The sequence below is a fragment of the Lonchura striata genome, chromosome Z (assembly GCF_046129695.1).
Source record: "Lonchura striata isolate bLonStr1 chromosome Z, bLonStr1.mat, whole genome shotgun sequence".
Taxonomy (NCBI): Eukaryota; Metazoa; Chordata; class Aves; order Passeriformes; family Estrildidae; genus Lonchura; species Lonchura striata.
In genome coordinates, this window is record NC_134642.1 from 22841020 (window position 1) to 22862073 (window position 21054).

A 21054-nucleotide genomic window follows, 5' to 3' on the forward strand; every position below is an offset into this window, starting at 1 on the left:
ACAGATTTTCAGAAGGAGTAGCTATAATTTGGAATACTTTTCCCTCTCTTCCTACAAAAATCACACCGTCATTAACATTTGTAGAATCTCTTGTGCTTTCTTCCCTCATTATAAAGAAGAATAAATCCTATAAACCACAAGTTGTCACCTTCCTCCCTCTGGTCAGGACAGCTGCATGCCCTGTGAATTACAAAAAAATATTAAGACATTTGCACTCCAGTTTTAACTGTACCTGTGTGTAGCAGCACTCTGTCTAAAGAAAGTCTATGCAACACCAGCAGGACACAACTTATTTGAATTATGTTTAAGTACCAGGACCTCCTAGATCATAAATTGTAGCTGGTATTAATAATTTTAAACACTGACATCAGAAAGACAGGTAATTATGTATTTAGAGTCCATGTGATAAACAGGCTTATTTCACCTGGTATTTTAGTGCAGCAATCCAGACATATAAGGAGTATGTAAGACACAACCTAGTAAAGTGCTTAAACATTTGTTTAGCTTAAAAGTTTGACAACATCATAATTAGGGAAGCCTTCATTATGACGATTTTATTGCTGAGCTTTTGAAAATTTTCAGCTTTTGAAGGAATACCAAGACCAGTGTCTGAAATTTCCTGAAAGGAGATTATACAATACTGCCACTCTCTGTCAGGGAAAACTAAAACAAAACAAAACCAAATAGACATAGGGACAATTTGATGGAAAGAAATCAAATAACTTTCCCGTATAAGATATTTTTAGCTCCACCTAATGGTCAGAAAGGAAAAGGTTTTCTGTACGCTACACAACCCCTGTTTGGAGAAACAACTGAATAGGGTGCATCCAAGTAATAAACATAATTATATCAAAATAACACTATAAGTAGAACTTACAGCAGCAATAACTAAGAAATACCAGCAATTTTACCTCATGCATTCAACAGCTAATGGATTTTTGCTACCCTTGGAACTAGATCAATGGCATCATGGTAGTTTCCAAAGAACTGAGAACACTCTGATTGTTGCTGCATTTGTACATTAAATAATGGGAAAGGTACTTTGTGAGTAAAGACTGACAGCACTTGAATGAACTACCTGAAATTACACTGATGAAGATCATATGTCATTTTCTTTTTGCTGAAGCTTTGTTCCATACTGTACCAATAACTCATGTAACATGTATTCTCCAGATAAAACCAAAGCCCTTCACACACGCTCAAAGAGCTATGTGCTAAATCATTAGGTACTTGCAGGTATGGGCTTTTTTTCACTAGGTATGAACCTGCAGCACAGCCCATCAGATCAATTCAGTGACATCCTGCAGATCAGGTTGGTGGGGGTTTTTTAATGTAGATACTGTATTTACTACAGTGGATATAATTAAAAACACCTTTCTTCCACATTTTGAGAAAAACAATGTGAAAGTACCTTAGGCTGGATAAGAAGGATTCTTATAGCAAGTAATCCTTTTTGAATAATCCTATGAACAATGCAATACGTATTATGAGACAAAAATTTCTCCCAAAGCACTATAAATTACTAAGGAAGGTTTCAAATAAAGGTTTCTCTTTTTCAAAAAAAAAAAAATTCTGGTTTCAGGCTTATAATATACAAATCATGCATACTTTTACTAAGACATACACAGATTACCTCCAATAGTACACCTTTTAGTCCTATGGTATGTTCTTCTGGTTCTAGATAATGTCAGCAAGTATGGGCAGATTTGGTCTTTACTAAAAATTTTCTATGGAAGACTGGAATACAGCTGAAATGGAAATTCCAAGTAATTTGTGTAAAAATAGCAATAAAAACCCCAAACAACAACAGAGATGAGAGGAAAACCAGCATTAAATATACAAGAGGAATTAGCAGACCCTAAAAAGTAGATTAACATGTCCTAACAGAATTACATTTAATAGACCAAATTCTTAGTTTGCTCAGAATTAAGGAGAAATCTTGCTGTACCTAAATAAGCTACTTCAACTAAATTTTTATTATATTTTAAAAGAAAAATATGTTATTAATTATTTTGTTGTTGTTGTTTTATCAATTTTTTTATTTTATTATAACATTGTTTTTAGAAATGGCTATTCTGCAAAATGTCATAATAGAAATACATGAAACTGTGGAATACATAATACTGACTTCATGTTAAGACACTTGTGTTCCAGTGATCCAGATTCTAATCACAGTCAAGCTCCTTCATTTTTTTAAAATATGTTACACATCCCTTTATTTCTACAGTTTTGAAAATAGGAAAGCCCGGTTTCTTTGGAAATGTATGTATTTTAGTGTATGCAGTTTAAGACTTTATGCTACAGTACGCAGCTATTCTGAAATTCACTAATATTAATATTAGTGTCCATGTACTAAATTGTTTATATATGCTTGTAAGGTAAAACACCAGAGGAACAGCTTCTGCTGCTATACAACAGTATCTAGTTATGAGCCTTTAAAGCTCTATATAAAGTATTTATCACTCTATTGTTTTAAATATAGTCAAAATAACAAAAATCATAGCCTAATTGGCCATGCTCTCAGTTACATCCAGTTGTGCTTGGGCAACATGTTAGCAAGGCTGTCTACTCTATCAGGCAACTGTTTTGGAGCTAATTCATATAAGTGTTTTTCACCCAGTGCTAACTAAGTTTCTTCTTGCTGTTACTCTTTCTGTTTGTAAAAGAACTTCTGCTTTCAGACAATTTGAGGAAAATCTTGTTTTTATGTGCTTGGATTATCTCCAATTGAAACAAAATTTTCACAGGGTTTGCAATGTTCCACTATGGAATAGTAAAATGAAGTCTGAAAGCATTGTTCTAGCAGAGAAATATTTTTCTGTTTGAGTACTAGGTTTTTTTAGTTAATCAGTAGTAATATAAAAAAGTTTCATTAGTCAGTAGTAACATAAAAAGTTAACACTTTTGATGTGTTTTTATCCTGATATTGCAAAATGTTTCTGTTAAATGTTTATGTTAAATGTAAATATTATTTATATAATATTTTAATTAGCATTGAGAGACTAAGTAATTCATAAAATATAGCTAAAAATCCTGGGGAAAGAAGTGGAAATACAGGGCCTGTGTGATATGTTCTGGCTACTATATTTTCCTGTTGCCTGAAAAGATATAAATGAACAGCATGCATCTGGAACATATCTGCATATTTTGCCATCAAATAGCACTGATTTGATCATACATCTAGGCTTTCTCTTTGTTATGTGATACGTTACAAATTTAGGAAACAAGTGGAGAACCACAACAAAGATTCAGGAAAAAAATGTACAAGGAGCAATTACTCTTCTGAAAAGAGTGAAGAGAAATACATGGAGCAAAGAGAATACAAACTTCTAAGGTCATGGGTGCAACCACCATCTATGGCACGCTGCAGAGAAGTCTGTTTATTTACTTTGTGATGAAAGGCTGAGTCACTCCTGAGCCAATGGGTACCGTAGCACAGGGAGATATCCAACCTAATTTTTCACTCATCTGATGCCAGAAATATGTTACAAGGTCATTCTCTCCAGCTTTCTCATGCTAGAGATAGAAAACTTGAACAGAGAGACCTCTGAGAATGCTGAAGTCTTTTATGTTCAAGTGACAACACCATTAGCTCAGGAATGAAAAGGGCTAGGCAGTATTCATGTAGCTAACTGTTTACCTGCAAGGTCCTGCAAGAGAATCACTTCTTTACTCTGGGATGCTCCAGTAGGATCAAATATTATATTTCTGTATACAAACGAGCTTCTGTACATAGTCTATTGTCCTATCTCAATTCCCATTCTTTTCCCTGTAAAGCACCTAATAAATGAAAAAGGAACTGTGAAAGGAAAAAAAAACAAAACCAAAAGTACACACCCATTTGTTGTGTTTACATATGGTCTGGAAATGGGACCCAACTCCATTAGTCACACTGAGTGATTGTTTTTCCCCTTGAGATAGGGTCTCAGATAAATGCTTCCAGGATTAAAATCTTAAGAGTGGACTTAGCTTTTAAGTTCACTTACACCAAATGTAAATAGGGTCTTTTAATAGAAACCCTAACTGTCTGGATAAGGCAACTCTACCTGCTGCCCCACACATCAAACAGTACTCACCTGCTTCCACTGTGACTAGAACTACTGTGAGTCTCCAACCACTTTTCAAAGGTGTTTTTTGAAGAACTCTTTAGTAGACTGAGTGGCTTAGGAAGGGGGTGCTCTTACTAACACCCTTGCTAGGGTGCTCTCTTGCTAGGAAAACAAAGCCTTTGTTTTGATGTCTTTGTGGTATATGTGGAGCCACAAGAAAGCTAAACCTGTGCTTTTTGGCCTCCTCAATTGGCTTGAAGTTTTTGTGGAATCACAGCCTGTGGTTAACTCTCAGGAAGAAACACTCTCATGTATTCCCAAGTGAGTTAACTGATGCCATGTAGCTCCCAGACACCTGGGCTCTTTGCCAAAGACCCTCACAACAGTAGTCCCCAGCCTACATCCCTACTCTCTTTCCAGAGAGCATTTTGCTCTCCCCCAGTGTAAGAACTGTTGCTTCTTTAATTCTTTAACTAAAATAGCAATAGAATGATAATGTTTATGTTTACTTGCCTCCATCTCCTTTTCTCTTGTGTCCTGTTTCGCTTTTGTTCATCTTTGCAGGATCATGCCCATTTCCAGCAGTATCTCTGAGATTCAACAAGGAACAAGGAACATCCTATTAATATTGACAAAGTCTAACTTCTATCTTTCTGTTAAGTGTGGATAAAATGACAAATTAATTTGCTATGCATTCCCAGTCAGTGTTCAGAGGACCAGTTAAAGACCAATTGGGTGGACCTATTTTATAAAATAAATAAGCTAAACATTGGATATAATAATAGATGTTGAAGCCTAGAAAATTTATTATTGTTCATATTGCCTTCTTTAGACTACACATAAATAAACAATGCTGCCCCAAAAAGCATCTAGAAATTAAATATCTACCTTTCACATCTGAGTTTCATATAAGACATCATAGGACGTCTTGGGTTGGAAGGGACCTTAAAGATAATCTATTTCCAAACACCCTGCAACAACCTCCACTAGAATAGGTTGGTCAGAGCTCCATCCAGCCTGTCCATAAACACTCCTAGGGATGGGGCATCCACAATTTCTCTGGAAAACCTGTGCCAAGTCTCTCACAGTAAAGAATTTCTTCCTAATATCTAATCTAAATCTGCTCTCAGTTTTAAGTTTCTCCCCCTTGTCCTGTCACTAGATACTCTTGTAAACAATCTCTTTCCATCTTTCTTCTAAGTTCCTTTCAGGTACAGGAAGGCCATAATTAGGTCACGCTAAAGTTTTCTCTTCTCCAGGCTGAGCAATCCAAATTCTTTCAGCCTGTTCTCTTAGGAGAGGTGCTTCATGACTCATCTGAACTCTCTCCAACAGGTCCATGTCCTTCCTGTGCTGGATGCAGCCCTGCAGGTGGGGTCTCAGCAGAGCAGAGCAGAGGGGCAGAATCCCCTCCCTGGCCCTGCTGCCCACACTGCTCTGGATGCAGCCCCGGACGCTTTTGGATTTCTGGGCTGTGAGTGCCCATGGCTGGGTCATGTCCAGCCTCTCATCCACCTGCTCATCTGTTCATCTTCAAGTCTGTATTTATAACAGGGATTTCCCCAACCCAGGCGCAATTTGCATGACATTATATTCCAGACATTATTTTGTGTCTTCTCTCTAAATTAAAAGATCCTATTTAGTTTTTGTGAAGGTACGTATTTATTTCCATCATGTCAACCCAGATTTTTCTATAAACTGAGCAAGTTTTTGCTCAAGAAGAAGAGTTTTCTCATTTCCAAGAAGTGAATTTTCTTGGAAAATGAATAAAAAATCGTTATGTTTATGTTACTAAAACCAGCCATTAAGACCTAAGGAAGTTCCTACAGTTAAGAAGTCAGGTTAGGTAAGTGAGGGACAAAGTAAGTCAGCATAAACTGACCTGAACTTTAAAACAGCATTTATGTTCAGAGAAGTTCCTATTAGGACAGGATCAATTATCTCAGCAATTACAGGCGGATCAAAAATTACACAAAACACAAATCTGAGTGTACTATAAAAATTACTGTCTTTTCTGCCTTTTTGCTCACATGGGTTGATCAGTCAGGCTCAACATGGAACAGCATAGAGAATCTTCTGTGAGTATAGAGAAGTGACTGTTGTATGACAGCTAACCCAGGAACCTGCTAAAAAAATACAGAGCCAGATCTAACAGCAAAAAGCAGACAGAAGTGAGTCCTAGCAAAAACAGGCATTGCAACAAGATTGTGCTTTCAGAAACCCCCGTTTTCTACATGCAGCCAAAACCAAGAGGTATCTTGGTCAGTAAATTTTAGCAGAAAAAACACTTTTTTCCCAACTACTGAGGACTTATGTAAGATATAATACTTGAGGGAATCATAAACATTTGAAAACAATTCTAAGACCTCTTTCCTTCTAAGCTGGACACAGAGAGACTCCAACCAAAAACTTTTACAACTAAAGGGAATGTGATATTTTTCAGAAAAATATACTGAGAAAGCCTTTGGAAGATAAATATCTCAAAAAATCCTGCCACATTTCATGCAGAAAAGATCAATATAACCAGATTTTTAAAAGTGATTAATTCCAAAATAGTCTCAAATTTAGGCCAGTATTTTAAGTAGCATACATTATTAATTTAAAAATAATTAATATAAAGAAAGGTATCCTTACCCTCCCCTGCTGGTATTCATGAAGACCTTTCAGCAAGAACTGCCTAACTTAGGTTTTGATCTCATTACAGTGACAACTAGCAAAAATTTATAATTTATAATACCGGATTGAAACCCTGACACTTTCAGACAATATGATGGTTTTTAAACAGACAGGTTTGCTGAAATACAGTTGCCAATTACAGGATACATGTTTTAAGCTGAAGCTATATATGACAATGATTTTATGTTTATCCCATCTCTATATGTCACTGATTAAATGACTAAAGCCAAAGAGAGCTTGTGAATCTTCAACTGCCACCCATACCATATAGTCTGAGCAAATAAATTGTGAAACCATAACCAGCTACACAAAAAGACGAAACACTCGCATTCAGTGTTTTCTGTCTTACATGGAGTTGCAGATCACAGCTATAGCTGTTCAAAAGTAAAGTGATCAGATCTTCCATGTATTACAGTGATAGCATTACCTCACACAGTCTTTAACAGATTGCAATCAGCAGAACTCCCTGGGGCAGTAGACAACCATCCCTTTATTCTTTTTCACTACCCCCTTTACAGACCCAACTCCTACTCCATCTGTCAGTTCCAAAAGCCAGAGAAGATGAAGTGGTCTCTGATGTAATTTCCATAATTCATAAGAGTGGAGGCAACCACAAGATTAAGGAATTAAATCTTCCAGCAGTTATGAAGAAATTTTCAATTGTTCTGTCAGAAATCTGAAAAGGCAAGGCATTTTTATTTCCAAGCACTCAAAATAAACAAATTATTTGCTTCAATGAGTTTGAATGATCAGGCCTACCTGGAGTATAAATTTGGCAATTGGTGATTAATCACAGTCAAGGCAATTTTTGAAAACTATCCAAAATTACATTGAACAGAGGGAGATTTTTTGCTACTCAGATATAAATTAAACAGAATAAATAACATAAAATTATTAAAATATTGGTTTTCAGGGTCAGTAACAAGCTGCCTGACACATGCATGATTTAGAGGATTATTTAAAAAAAACACTGATGCTTAGATCATCTGCTTTGGTTAAAAGACAAAAAGGGCAGAAGGGATCCAGAAATTCATGGTATTCCAGGAAAAGAACCACAACCCAGTACTTCTTTAGATGCACGGATGAGAACTAACCTCCCTTGGGTGAAATAGGATCAGGACGGCATAAATTAACTGCCTTTCTCTTTGCCTCATTCTTTCCTTTGGGTAGGTGGAATTTAAGGATGCCACGAACAATACCATGACTAAGTGCTACCAAAAGGATATTCATCTCAATTTTTATGGCAGATCTACTACACAGTGACTTTTTAGGATACTTTTTGCAATCAAGAATTCAGGAAAAAAAAAATGAACACATTAAAACACCCCTTCAGCTTCCTAATCAGTGATTGAATAAAACCAGAATAGTGGAACACCTGATGGATGTCAGAGTTGCTGAGAGGTGGTAGAAATCTGCAGCCAGAAAGGAAGACACCTTAGGGTAGAACCAAATAGAGTCCTATAGTATAGTTTCTCTTGGAAGGGACCTACAACAATCATTTAGTCCAACTGCCTGACCACTCCCAGGCTGACTAAAAGCTTAAGTCCTTTTTTGATGCCAAAATCCTAAACCCTCTCAAAGAGTGACAGGGCACTGACCACTTCTTTAAGACGTGTTTGACCACCCTCTTTGTAAAGAAAGTTTCCAGTAACCAGTCTAAACCTTCCCTAGTGCTGCCTTGAGTCATTCCCATACATCCTGTTGCTGGGTCCCAGGGAGAAAAAAACAGCACCTCCCTCCCCACATCCCCTCCTCAGGCAGCTGTTCAAGGCAATAAAGTCACCCCTCAGCCTCCTCTCCTCCAAACTAGACAAACCCAGAGTCCTCAGCTGCTCCTCATAGGACATTCCTTCCAGCCCTTTCAACAGCTTTTTTCCTCTCCTCTGGACCATTCCAGGACCTTCCCACCCTTCTCAGACAGCAAGGCCCAGCACTATGCACAGCAGGGCGAGGCTGCAGCAGGGCTGAATCCAGCAGGATGATCCCAATCCCAGCTGGTGATGCTGTGTCTGATGCACTCTGGGATGGGGTTTGCCCTCCTGGCTGCCCGGACACACACTGCTGGTTCAGCCTGAGCTGCTGCCGACCAGCACCCCTAGATCCCTTTTGCAGGGCTGCTCTACACACACGCCTCTCCCAGTCTGTACTTGCGTCCAGTCTTCCTCCAGCCCAGGTGCTGAATCTGGTATTTGTTCTTGTTAGACATCATGACACTGATTATTTTCCAATGCTCTGATATATCCAGATTGCTCTGCATCCAAAGAGTCCCCCAAGACAGTCAATAGTAGCCCCCAATTTAGTATCATCAGCAAATATACTAAATGCACTTTCAACTCCTGCCTCCTGATCACAGATAAAAACGTCAAACAGGACTAGCCCTAGAATTGAACCCTGAGGAACACCACTTATGAGTTGCTGTCAGCCAGATGTAGCCATGTTGACTGCCACACTTTGAGCTCTGCCCTTCAGCCAATTCTTCACTCACTGCACTGTGAACCTGCTCCTCTCACTGCTGGACAACTTGTCCAGAAGGATGCTTCAAATACAAAAAGCCTCATTAAAATACAGAAAAACTGCGTCTACCATCTTCATTCAAGGTAAGCTTCTCTTACCCTGTCTATACCACTACACTTTTTTTATCTCTCAGAAAATGTGACGAATATTATTTGGTTAAATGAGTCACCTATGAAGTGCATAGCTTCATCAGGGTAGGTAGCTGAAATGATCATGGCCAAACAAGGATAAGCGGAGGTCATTTGGTCTGTTCAGCCTGGAGGAGGCTGAGGACAGTCCTCATCATAGTCCATCGGTTCCTCATGAAAGGAAGTGGACGGGTGGGTGCTGATCTCCTCTCTGGTGAACAGTGACAGGACCTGAGGGAATTATAAGATACTGCGTCAAAGGATATTTAGATTGGATATTAGGAAAAGGTTCCTCCCCCCCAGAGTAGCTGGACACTGGTACAGGCTCCCCAAGCCTGTACCGAGCCTGACAGAGTTCAAGAAGCATTTGGACAATGCTCGCAGTTTGATTCTTGGGGGTGCCCTGTATAGGACTAAGAACTGAACCACGATGATCCTTGTGGGTCTCTTCCAAGTCCGAATGTTCAGTGATTCGCCAAGTTTCCTTTCTCACTACTTTTTTCCTGGTACAGCCCAGCAGCTCACCGAAGCCGGGGCGGGGACAGGAGCCGCAGCCCGGCTGCCCGCCTGAGGGGCCGGGCCGGGCCGGGGCGCCGCAGGTGCCGCGCCGCGGGCTGCGGCCGCTCCCGCCGGCGCCCCCTGGCCGCCGCAGCGCCGCTCCCGGCCCCGCCGCCACCGCCTCCTTTCGGGGCGGGCCCTGGGCCGCCTGTAGGCGTCGGAGGGGGAGAAAGTAACATGGTGGCCGCTTCCTCCCCAAACGGGAGCGGTGACGGGTGCGGCGGCTCCTGAGGCAGCGGCGAGCGCAGGGCGAGGCGGCGGGGCGGGGGCAGCGCGGCCGGCGGCGCGCTCGAGGTGCCGGGGCCGGCGGCAGGTGAGCGGCCGCGGCAGGCAGGCAGGGAGGGAGGCAGGGAGGCAGGGAGGGAGGGAGGCAGGGAGAGAGGGAGGGAGGGAGGGAGGGAGGCAGGGAGAGAGGGAGGGAGGCAGGCAGGCAGGTAGGGAGGCAGGGAGGCAGGCAGGGAGGGAGGCAGGCAGGCAGGGAGGCAGGCAGGGAGGCAGGGAGGCAGGCAGGGAGGCAGGGAGGCAGGCAGGGAGGCAGGCAGGCAGGGAGGCAGGGAGGCAGGCAGGGAGGCAGGCAGGCAGGCAGGCAGGCAGGCAGGGAGGGAGGGAGGCAGGCAGGCAGGCAGGGAGGGAGGGAGGGAGGCAGGCAGGGAGGGAGGGAGTCAGGGAGGGAGGCAGGGAGGGAGGGAGGGAGGCAGGCAGGGAGGGAGGGAGGGAGGGAGGGAGGCAGGCAGGGAGGCAGGCAGGGAGGGAGGCAGGCAGGGAGGGAGGGAGGCAGGCAGGCAGGGAGGCAGGCAGGGAGGGAGGCAGGCAGGGAGGGAGGCAGACAGGGAGGCAGGGAGGGAGGCAGGCAGGGAGGGAGGCAGGCAGGGAGGAGGCGGCCTGACAGGCGGGAGCGGGGGAGGCGGACCGAGCCGCCGGCTCCAGCGCCCGCTCCCGCCTCGGGGCGCGGCGCTCGGCGGGGAGCCCCTCTCCTACCCCCGGCTACACGGCTCCTTCCTTCCCCTCTAATGTGTCCGGAGGAAACTCCCCTCCTCGCCGGACAGGCGGGGAAGTTTGGTGTGTTCCCTCTTGCCTACTCGGTCCCTGGGAAGGGCTCCTGCCCTGACCTGCCCCGGCAGAGCTTCTGCGCCGGGGCTCGTTCTTAACCCGCTCTGCGCGGCCGGGCGGGCGGAGGCACTTTCTGGACTTTTTCACTGTAGTTATTACCATGATAATTGTTACTTTCCCTGCTCCCTCGGGCGTGGCCGCCCCACGGGAGCGCGGGGTTCTCCAGCGGCGCAGGTGGCAGGTGCTGCAGGTGAGTCCCGGGGCAGCTCCCTCCCGTATTTCTCCATTTTCTTCTCCCTTTCCATGCCCCGGCTCCTCCCCTAAACTCGGCGTCAGCGAGTTTAACCCTTGCGGAGGTCTGTGCCGAGCTGGAGGTCGTCACCGGCTGTAGGAAGGCTGTTAGGATAACAGGGATCGTCCTGAGTCACACTGGTATTTTGGAAGTTGGTCGTATGAGTGAGAAACTTAAAGTACTGAAGATGTGAGAACAAGGAAAAGCTAAATCCATAACTTTTCATCAATCTGTAATTTCATCTGAGGGTACCTCGTGCGTTTTTGCTGCACAGCCAGATAGCCTATGGAGTGGAAAGATCTGGTGATATGCTGGGGCTTTCATGTGTCAAATAGTGAAAAAATATTCACAGATGCTTCAAATATGATGTAAGCTGATTAACTGTGCTGTTAATGCCAAACACAGTCCTCAAAAGTGTTGGTTCTGCAGTCTCAGAAGGGATGCAAAAACTGAACAACATTACTTTAATTCTAAGCAATGTCAATTCTGTACCAATCTTTTTAATGTTTTTAAGATCAAACACTTTGCAGACACGGACTGTTGTGCTGCTGTCAAACAGTACCTGTGGCTAACCTTTTTTACCTGCATGAGGGCAAGACAAATGACAAACAGGCTATTCCATTTGACTTTTTTCTTTTTTTTTTTTCCTCTAATTTACGTTAGTGCAACTTCTCAAATATTTTCTTGGATTTAAACTTAATAGTAGTTTAAAGTTTAAGTAAATTTGAGCCTGCACATGGGCATATTTATACAGAAAGGAATTATTTGCTGTTAATTCTGTTGGCTTCATGTGGACCAAACACAATGTTAAAAGTTTTTGCATCACTCTTTTTAAGGTGGTATGTTAGGAATTAGGGCAGTAAATATTTTGTTCCTGTGGAAAAATAATGGTGGAATGCAAACTACTTCATATCTGTTTGGAATGTGAAAGAATTTTTATTTTGTTTTGAAAAGCAGTCATGACCAGGCTTAAGTGATTAAGTTGACTACTAACCAGCCATACTAGCATATATATTTCAAATCCTTTGCACAAAGGACACCAACTGAAAACCATAACTGTTAGATAGTTTGTGAATGTTCACATTATAAATGTGACAGTAAGTGGTTTTTAAGATTTTTAAAACATATTTCAAGAATTGGCTGAATACTCTGCTTTTTACTATTCCAGTGGATATGAAATGCTAATAGTGCATGTCTGTCTTGAGCAGTGCAACAAAGTTTATTAGTAACCAGAAATATAAATATAGCTTGCCTACATGAGTTCTGACTTCTGTATTAAAACAGTTACTAGCAGTTACAACTTGACACTGATTACTGCTTAAATATCAATGTTTGAATCTTTAAAAAAAAAAAGAAATCTTACAAGTTAAGATGGGTATTTTCATAAATACGTATAGATAAGTATAATGTTACATTTAGCTGTTTATTATTCAGTTAAGATTGGTCCGTTCATAGCCCAAAGTAAAGTAATGACATCTTTTTAGATCATGTCTTACATATTTGTTTTCTTGTTTGAAAACTGTGTGTATAATTTCTTTCTGATCAACTTTATATAGTTTTCATTAAAAACCAATTTGAGCAAAATTGGAATATTGAATGTTGGTATGTATAGTATTCCTCTGACTCAACATATATTTAGCTCTCATTTGGAGTGATGCATATTCTTGAAATACAGTTCTAGAAGTGGTATCTTTTTAAGCTTAGTTCTTCTTTAGGTCTGCATTTCACCAGTGTAGAATTGATTTTGGAATTCAACCTTGATATTAAGGTTGTTCAGGTGTTAATTTTGATGTTCAGGTGTTTAGATGTTCAGGTGTTTAGATGTTCAGGTGTTAATTTTGACATGCCATCTAGTTTTGCTTAAAAATACAGGAGAAAAGTCTCAGTAGAATTTGGTAAAAAAGATGTATTGAAAAAGTTGTAAGAAGAAGAAAAGGTAGTATTTTGACTGTTACATCTTATTGTTAAGCTTTCAGATGAATTTCAACAGCACCTGTAGGTATAGAGCAGTGTGTATAAAGGCTAGCATGTGTGGTGGCCTTCTTACTGGTTTCATGGCCTTCTTACTGAAATAACAACAAAAAGTGCCTGTAACCTCTAAATCAGGTATATTTGTTGAAGGGTAGCTTGCACTGTCAAAGGCTATCTTCTTCCTCTGCACGCTAGTCATCCCAAGGCAAGGATTGCCTACATTTAGCATGCTGCTTTCTTGGGTGATATTCAAAATGCTCTAGATCTTGGCAGAGGTAACCTGTAAAATAGTTCTTGGGGGTCATAGTTTCCCATGTGACTTGCCTGATAGTTGTCCATACTGCTTATTCAGATCTGTAAAATTAAAATGTTTGCTGCAATTGCATCATGAGACCCGTTTTCCTCTTGTAGTGCTTTAAACAGTAAACTAATGTTTTAGGGTTTTTTATCTGCTTTGGAATTCCTGGTTTGCTACAAAAATAACCCCTCTGTTAAAGTTGTTGCCCATGGTCGTACAGAAACATGATGCTACTTCTTTCCCATCTGATAAAGAGGTGGTGTTGTTGGAAATGCTACACCCCTGTAATGATAGTGAGAGTGTTTAATTTTGCAATTTTGTGTAGATAAATGTTTACAGTTCTCTGTTCTTAGAAGCAAAGTGACTTAGTTCAGGGCAGTTTCTGGGGTGTAATGTAGTTTCTGGTGTAGTGTTACTGTTTCATGTTCAGTTAATTCTTGTGCATCTGTCACAAAATGTAAGCTAGACTTACTTATTCTAAAGTTTCAGGAGTACAAGTTCACTGTGCTCTGCATTCCAAGGTCTGTTTGAGCAGAAAGTTTTGTCTTGGTTAGTATCTCACTTTATCTCTTTCCATCTGCTTACAGACTTTTTAAGGGTATGAATGTAGTCCTGGTGTTAAACTATTGATGTTTACAGTTTGCTTTGGCAGACAGGAAACTTGAAAATAGTTTTTGGAATTACTAAGATTATGATAATGGTTTTGTTTAATCATGCAACTATTTTCTATGTTTTCCTCTTTTTTTTAACAGCATCTCAGAGTTGTTGCCCAAAACAACAGTAAAAGTGTACCCACAGTTTCATGCTGAATGTTGGCTTGCTTGTCATTAAACATTCCATTTGCTTTGTTTCAGTTAAATGCAGTGGGCCAGTTTTGCCTTACTCTGCTTTCATCTTTGCATTTAGTGACACTTCAGTTCCTTTCCTTTATTCTCAAAAAGTCTGTAAAGAGACTTGATGCTTTTCAAGCAAAAACCAAGAGCCTGTGTTTCTCTGCCTAAAAGATATTAAAAATAGTGTAAATCAAGGATTGATGTGCAAATTAAGTTATTCACTACTAGCAGCAAAAGCTGAGTTTACAATTAAAAGTGTCCAAAGGCGTAGAAGCTTTCATAATTTTGAAATGAAAGTATTCTCCAGTTGTGAACAAAGGGCAGGTATACCACAAAATCTAACCATTTTTTACCAAAGAGGCAAAACCCCCAATGTTCTTGATTTTTCTCTGAACCAGCTCATTTCAGTGATAGCTTTTGTCTTTATAATTAATTTCAGCCTTTGATCAGTAATTCATAAGCTGAAGTCTCTCTCCTGATGCATTCTTCAGTGCTGCTCTTCCCTTTTGCACATCTTTGTAATGTAGAGGAGTTGACTGCTGAAAGCAAGACATTGTTTTTCTTCCCTGTTGAGCAACCCAGTGCTGCTGTTTCTGGTGTCACATAACATGGCTCCAGCCCTCGTGTCTGTTCTCTAGGGAAGAAGCTATACTCTCAACCAGATAAGAAACCTGACATAGATAGAAGTCTTGTGATTAAAATATCCTTCTGCTGTGTTTACATAATGTGTATATTTTTCTGCTTCAGGAAGGGATAAAAGCATGGTTGAAGTTGGGAGAAAGAGAACGCAACTAGAGAGCAGCTACCTATAAGCAGCATATGAAGAAAAAGAAGTTCAAGGACTTAATGTTTCAGGAAATTCAAGAATTCAAGGCACCTGTAGTTGTGCTGAAGCTTCTGCAGGATATCCATCTTGGTCTAAGAGAAGGTTATAGAAAGGAAATATAAAGTAAAATCCCAAGTCACAGCAGTAGGTTATTCATTTAGTTACTCTAATCATCAAAAGGGACTATTGCAAAATATGGAAACCAGTGTGGCCAGTTCTTAACAGCTGATCAGTCAGCCATCCTTGGAAATAGCAGCAGCAGCTTGCCTACACTACAGAGTCATTTGTACTTGTGCTTTCACAGCTGGGCATGAAATTTCATAATAATATTTTAAGTAATTAATGATCCTAGTGATAAATGTAAAATTCTGGGTATCTAGTTGGAAGTGGCAGAAGATTGTTTTATTTGCAGGTAATGTGAGCTTAAGTATGCTGAGGTGTATTTTTTCACAGCATAGTTAATACCTTTTGCAAGTTTCCTTGTAACAAAACCTAAAAAATAAGTTGTATCTTTGCCAGAGGAAATGCTTTCAAGGAGATGCATAACTTGAGAAATATTTAATGTATGTAAAACATGTGTCCTGTGCCTCTTAGGGTGCTAAAGTTGCCAAAGATGTGACTGAAGAGCAATATTGGCAGAAGTTGATCTTAGTCTAGCAAGACTCAAGTTTCAAGGCTTTCTTCTTCCCCTGTTATCCACCACCTTCTTTTTAGGGGGTAATTCAAAATGAAAGTCTAACTTTAGGTGCCCTCAATTACCAGCTGCAGCTCTTCTTCAGTTCCTGCAGAAAGACTATGGGAAGGCTGACCCTATGAAGTTTAGTTTTCTGAACAGGTGCTACATACATTCAAGAGTAGAATTTGGATTTAGCAGGAGAAGGAGGAGTACAAGTGCGTTTATTATAAGGTTTCAAAGTAATGAAACCACTGTGATGTGGCTTGCTAATGCTTGGAGCAGTTTGCCTCTTAATAGGTCACATCCAGGTTTGTTTTCAGTTCTGAATATTCAAATGTCAGCAGATAAAATTTTGTAACTGCATAAATGCGTTACTATTTTCTCAAAGTTTTGCTGAAAACAGAAAAAGCAAGTGTATATGTCTCCTGCACAATGTTTAATATTATTACTTTTTATTTATGACTTGCAGTTTGAATCATCAGTGAGAGACTTGAATTTTTTCTGGCCTTAAATTTTTGCTTAACCTTGGGGATACAGCCTTCCCTTCTTTTCACTTTTTGTTATGTCTTAGTAGTAAATAAGTAAGTAGTAATTCTCCCTGTACAAGACTGTTGGTTTTTTTTGTGAATAAAGTATAGACATATCACTAAAGTTTTCCAATACTAATCAACAATGTATGCAGACCTGGAGCTGTACTGGTATAAGGAACTCTCAAGCCATAAGTAGAACAGATTTTGCAAACCAAAAATTTGTTTTGCTAGTGGTGGTGTACTTCCACAGGGGCTTATATCGTGTGTGACCCTGAAGACCAGAATTCTTTTTTGTGGACTTCTGGCTATGCTGGTACAATTCTAGGAATAAACCAGATGTACCTAACACACAATAAAGGAAGAAGTATGTAGTTCAGGATTGGATAGATGAAATAGCAAGTTCACCTTTGAAAAAAGGCATGGTACACAAACTTTTTTAAAAGAAACCCATGCTTTCTTAAAAGGCATTTCAAACTCTGATACATATACTTTGCTGCATTTTTGCTTTGAACTTTGTAGAAATCTACTCGTAAGATAATTATATGTAAATGCCTGAAGTTCTTTTGGAATATGATGACTCATTCACTGTGAATGTGTAGTGGCTAATGTGACATTTCAGTTTATTTTAAAGAAAGCAGAACAATTCCTGTTCAAACACGTTTACAGATTTTTTTTTTTTTCTTTTATGAATCCAGATACACAGTGTATGTACACCTCAAGACCTCTTCTTCTTAGGCTTTTTGATCCAGCTGATTCTGCTACAAAGAAAAGATCTTATTTACTCAGTCACTCGTCTAATCTTGAATTGTTTTTCTAGTTATATTAGTAACTGGATGAGTCACAGATCTGAGGAGGGAAACTTCTTTGATCCTCAAGTGTCTAATTGTCTGTTGTTCCTTTTTAAAGTTCTCTCCATTAACTAGCATGCTTTCTGATTTGAATGTCTGAGTTGAACTACTTTGCATTTGAGTTGTCCAGGTTGTGAAGCTTAAAAGTAATGTCACTCCATTTATAGTCTTACTCCCCTTGTCTATGTGGGGCATTGATACCGCCCTAGACCTGGCAGAGGTTAAAAAAAAGAGTGTAAAAGATTAAAGCTATCATAGAGGAAGGGGTTATGTTGTCTCTTTTGAGCAGGGACTAAAATGATGGTAGGCCATCTCTAAGGTAAATCCTGTGACTCCAGAACTGTCATCCCCCCTGTCCCTTTCAAGAGCCAGCAGTATGGTAAAGTGTACAGTGGAGCAGTATCACTGCAGGAAAATGAGGACATTCTGCTGATGAATATTTGGGAGCACATTGTGAGGGCTGGGATAGGTGTCTGGTGGTTTTTGTTAGTTGTTTTTTTGTTTGGGTTTTGGTTTGGTGGTTTTATTGTTCTGGGGCTTGGGGTTTTTTTGGTTCGTTTGTTTTTATTGCAAAGGAGGAAATTGTGAATTCCACTCCACCCTGTGCAGATAAATCAGTGTAGGATGTCTCAATTTTTTTGTGTGTGCCACAGCAAATAAGCATTGGGACTATGCTGTTCTGTAAGTTATTGGGGCCAAATCTTGGGATTTAAATAAAATTTGGATAAGTCTGAGATCAGTTCTCTAAGTAAATAAAATTTATTAATTCCTAAGTGGTTAAATTGGAAATAGAAATGTTGACAATTGCAAATTGTATTCATGATAGTCATAGCCTGCTTTAGGAAAACAGGGGTTTTTATTTTAAACATATTGCTAAATCAGTTACTAAATCCAGAAATATTGTGTGTCAAAACAGTAAAAACCCACAAAACCATAAAAACAAGCATGAAGAATATTTTAAATACAAATACAAGGACATGTGTTAAATTATGACAGAAATTAATGGTATGCTCTTGACAATGAGAAAATCAAGTTCCCTGTAACTATTTTGTCTGGGAGCTCCACAGTATGTTGAGTAATGCAGTATAGGTATTTTGAGTATCATATGATGATATTAAGAGAAGGCTCAAAATAGGTTGTCAGGTAATGTCAGACTTCACATTTATCATGCCTGGTGTGTGTTAGGACTTCGTGGCAGAGAATCTCAAGCTTGTTACCCTTGATAGCTTTTTTTGATGTTTGAGGAAAATATTTATAGACACATATGTCTGTATGAGTAGGACACTGCTGCAGCTTAAGACCGAAAGTGTGAATATTCAAACTGCTGTCAAGTGTGTGGTTTGGACTTAATTTTAAGGCATCTTGGCAAATGAGAGTTTCTTAATGAGGAGTTGGCAAGACGATTAAAAGACAGACTTCTGAAGTGTTAATAAGCTCCCACCAAGCTTGAAAAGCAGCTGAGGAAGAATGAAAATGCTGAAGCCGAGTGGTTTGAAGCTGGTTATTGTAGGCCAACCAGAAATGGGAGTAATTTCATCTTAATAGGCACAAGAAGAGTACCCCATAAAGGGTGGGGATAGGCTGTGGGGCTCAATGTATTGGTGATGCAGTCTGTGTTTGGTGTGGTGAAGCTGTCAATGAAGACCCTACAGAGAAGAAAGATTCCTTCCTGCAGTGGTGTGTTTTTTTCCCTAATGGTAAAAACAAGGAAAATTTTGTTCTTCAAAACCAGAGAGTGTTTTTTTCACTCCGGTTTTATAGAGCCCTTAGATGATGATTTCAAGTGACATATGGTTGATTGTATTGTAGATGGTTAGCAGAAATCTAGACAAACCATGATTCTATGGAGATTCTGGCAAAGTAATTTCAATATTAATATTTAACTATTTCAATGCTTTGTAGAGAGAGCAATAAAAAAGAGAGTATCTCTGGCTCTTACAGCTTACTTGGAGTAACTTCTCAGGTGAATTTGGAGCAACATTCTTTCTTCTCTTCTTTGTCCTCTGAAAACCAAATCCTAGTTGCTAGTCACCTCAACTAAAAAAAAGGCACTAAAATAAGTACAAAAAGCAATCTTGAAGATTTGGCTCCAAGAAGAAATTCAACCACTGGAATTTTGTCTCTTGACTTTTTCTTTGCTGTTTTGTTTTTGTTTCAGGATACTATATTTGGCTTTTTTCCAAAGGAGTTTCCAATTACAGAAAGAGTTCTCTAACAAAGAATGTTTCCAGGGCAGCAGATGTTTAACTCATTACATAATACTGAGCATGGCTAACCTTTAAAGCTTTCCACTGGGGCAGTAAGTGCATTTTATAAAGTACTTTTCTAGCTCTGAGAATGCTGTTGTTATTGTTGTTGAATTTTCTCTTTTGAGCTTTCCAGTCTTTGGAGTAGTTGCCATCTTCTGTTATGTGAAAGAACAATTTGGGTACAACACTGATGAAACAAGATTAAACTGGTTTATTAAATGAGCGTATCTGGACTGCTTGCTGATTATCATGCTTTCTGTCTCATATCTTTTCCATTTCTGTTTTCTGTCCTTGGCAGTAGAACTTAGTTTGCTGTTACCAAACTTGCCTTCACTGGTTCCAGCTGCTTCTCAAGACTGTCTAGGTCAGTTCAGAATTTGAGTTTTGGCCTTGCATGTCTATAAGTGCTCAAATTTTTATACCATTGAACAATTTGAAATTACCATTCAATTGGAAAAATTAAACTGTTGAATATTAATATGACAGAAGTAGACTGGATGGTCTGGAATAGGTTGGGTATTCTTAAATTTAAGGGATTTTTTTGTTTGGTTTCATTTTCTTGGTTTGTTTTGGTTTTGTGGTAGTGGGTTTTTTGGGATTTGTTGTTTGGTTTTTTTGGTTTTTTTTGGTTTGTTTGTTTGTTTTTTGTTGTTTTTTAATTTGGTTTTTGGTTGGTTTTTTTTCTCAGATTTTTTCTGAGGTGCAAATTTTCAGACCTCTGAGTGTCCTCAGATAGTGTCCATTAATTTAGTGACCTTTTCAGCCATTTTTAATTAATGAGTAGTTATTCAAGTTGCTGTCACAAAACTTTGCTTCCGAAAGTTTTGTTATGTTTGATACAGGCATTTATATCATCACATCATTGCCCCACTATTTTGTAGCAGTGGTAACTGGTTTTGCTGGCAATCAGGAAAAAATCAGACTAAAACTCTGTTCTACTTCTTTAGACAAAACCTTAAATTGTTGGTAGATTGGTTTTCTAACTAATTTTAATTTATTAAATGTAAACCTGAAAATTTGTGGCTAGTTTACTCACTTCCTTTGATAATCTTTGCATACAGAACAAAAAATCAAATGCAAAGAAATTTGAAGGTAATGGGGAACAATAATATATTTTGTTTAAGGCCAAAGTGCTCTCCACTTTTTCTAAAACATGTCTGAAAAGCTTTAAGACTTCTTAGTAACAAAATTGATGCATAAGTGGCAAACTGTATATGGTTGAGAAAACTAGATATTTATTGCTATGTCATTAGCACTTCTTACAATACTGGATTTATAGAGTCAGTTTATTTCATCTCCTTCTCTTCTTCCTGTGATGTACACTTTTTCATCATCTCCAAGCAAATTGGAAAGGAAGTCTACAATGAAGGAGCACAGGCACCTGTTTGCCATTATAAGAATGGTATATTTTTTAGTGGCTCTCATGAAAATGTTAGTAACAACCAAAAAGAGACACCAAATACCTGTCCAAGTTTTTAAAAACAATTGTTTTCTTCGGTCATTGTAGGAGTAACAGGTAAAGTGTGAAAAACATCTCTGTGTTTCTCACCTGTGGT

The 21054-nt window shown here is 39.5% G+C and overlaps 1 protein-coding gene across 3 annotated transcripts in view; it reads left to right on the plus strand.

Annotated features, from left to right (window-relative positions):
• Positions 1–10165: 10165 nt before the first annotated feature.
• The window catches only part of DENND4C (DENN domain containing 4C), a 71208-nt gene continuing 60319 nt past the window's right edge, over positions 10166–21054 (plus strand). For 2 of the 3 annotated variants that reach the window (XM_021535452.2, XM_021535457.2), the window contains exon 1: positions 10166–10238. The gene's annotated coding sequence lies outside the window, so the exon portion shown is untranslated. Of the gene's footprint in view, positions 10239–19818; positions 19863–21054 lie in introns of those variants that run through there. The other variant, XM_021535454.3, reaches the window with a different exon arrangement.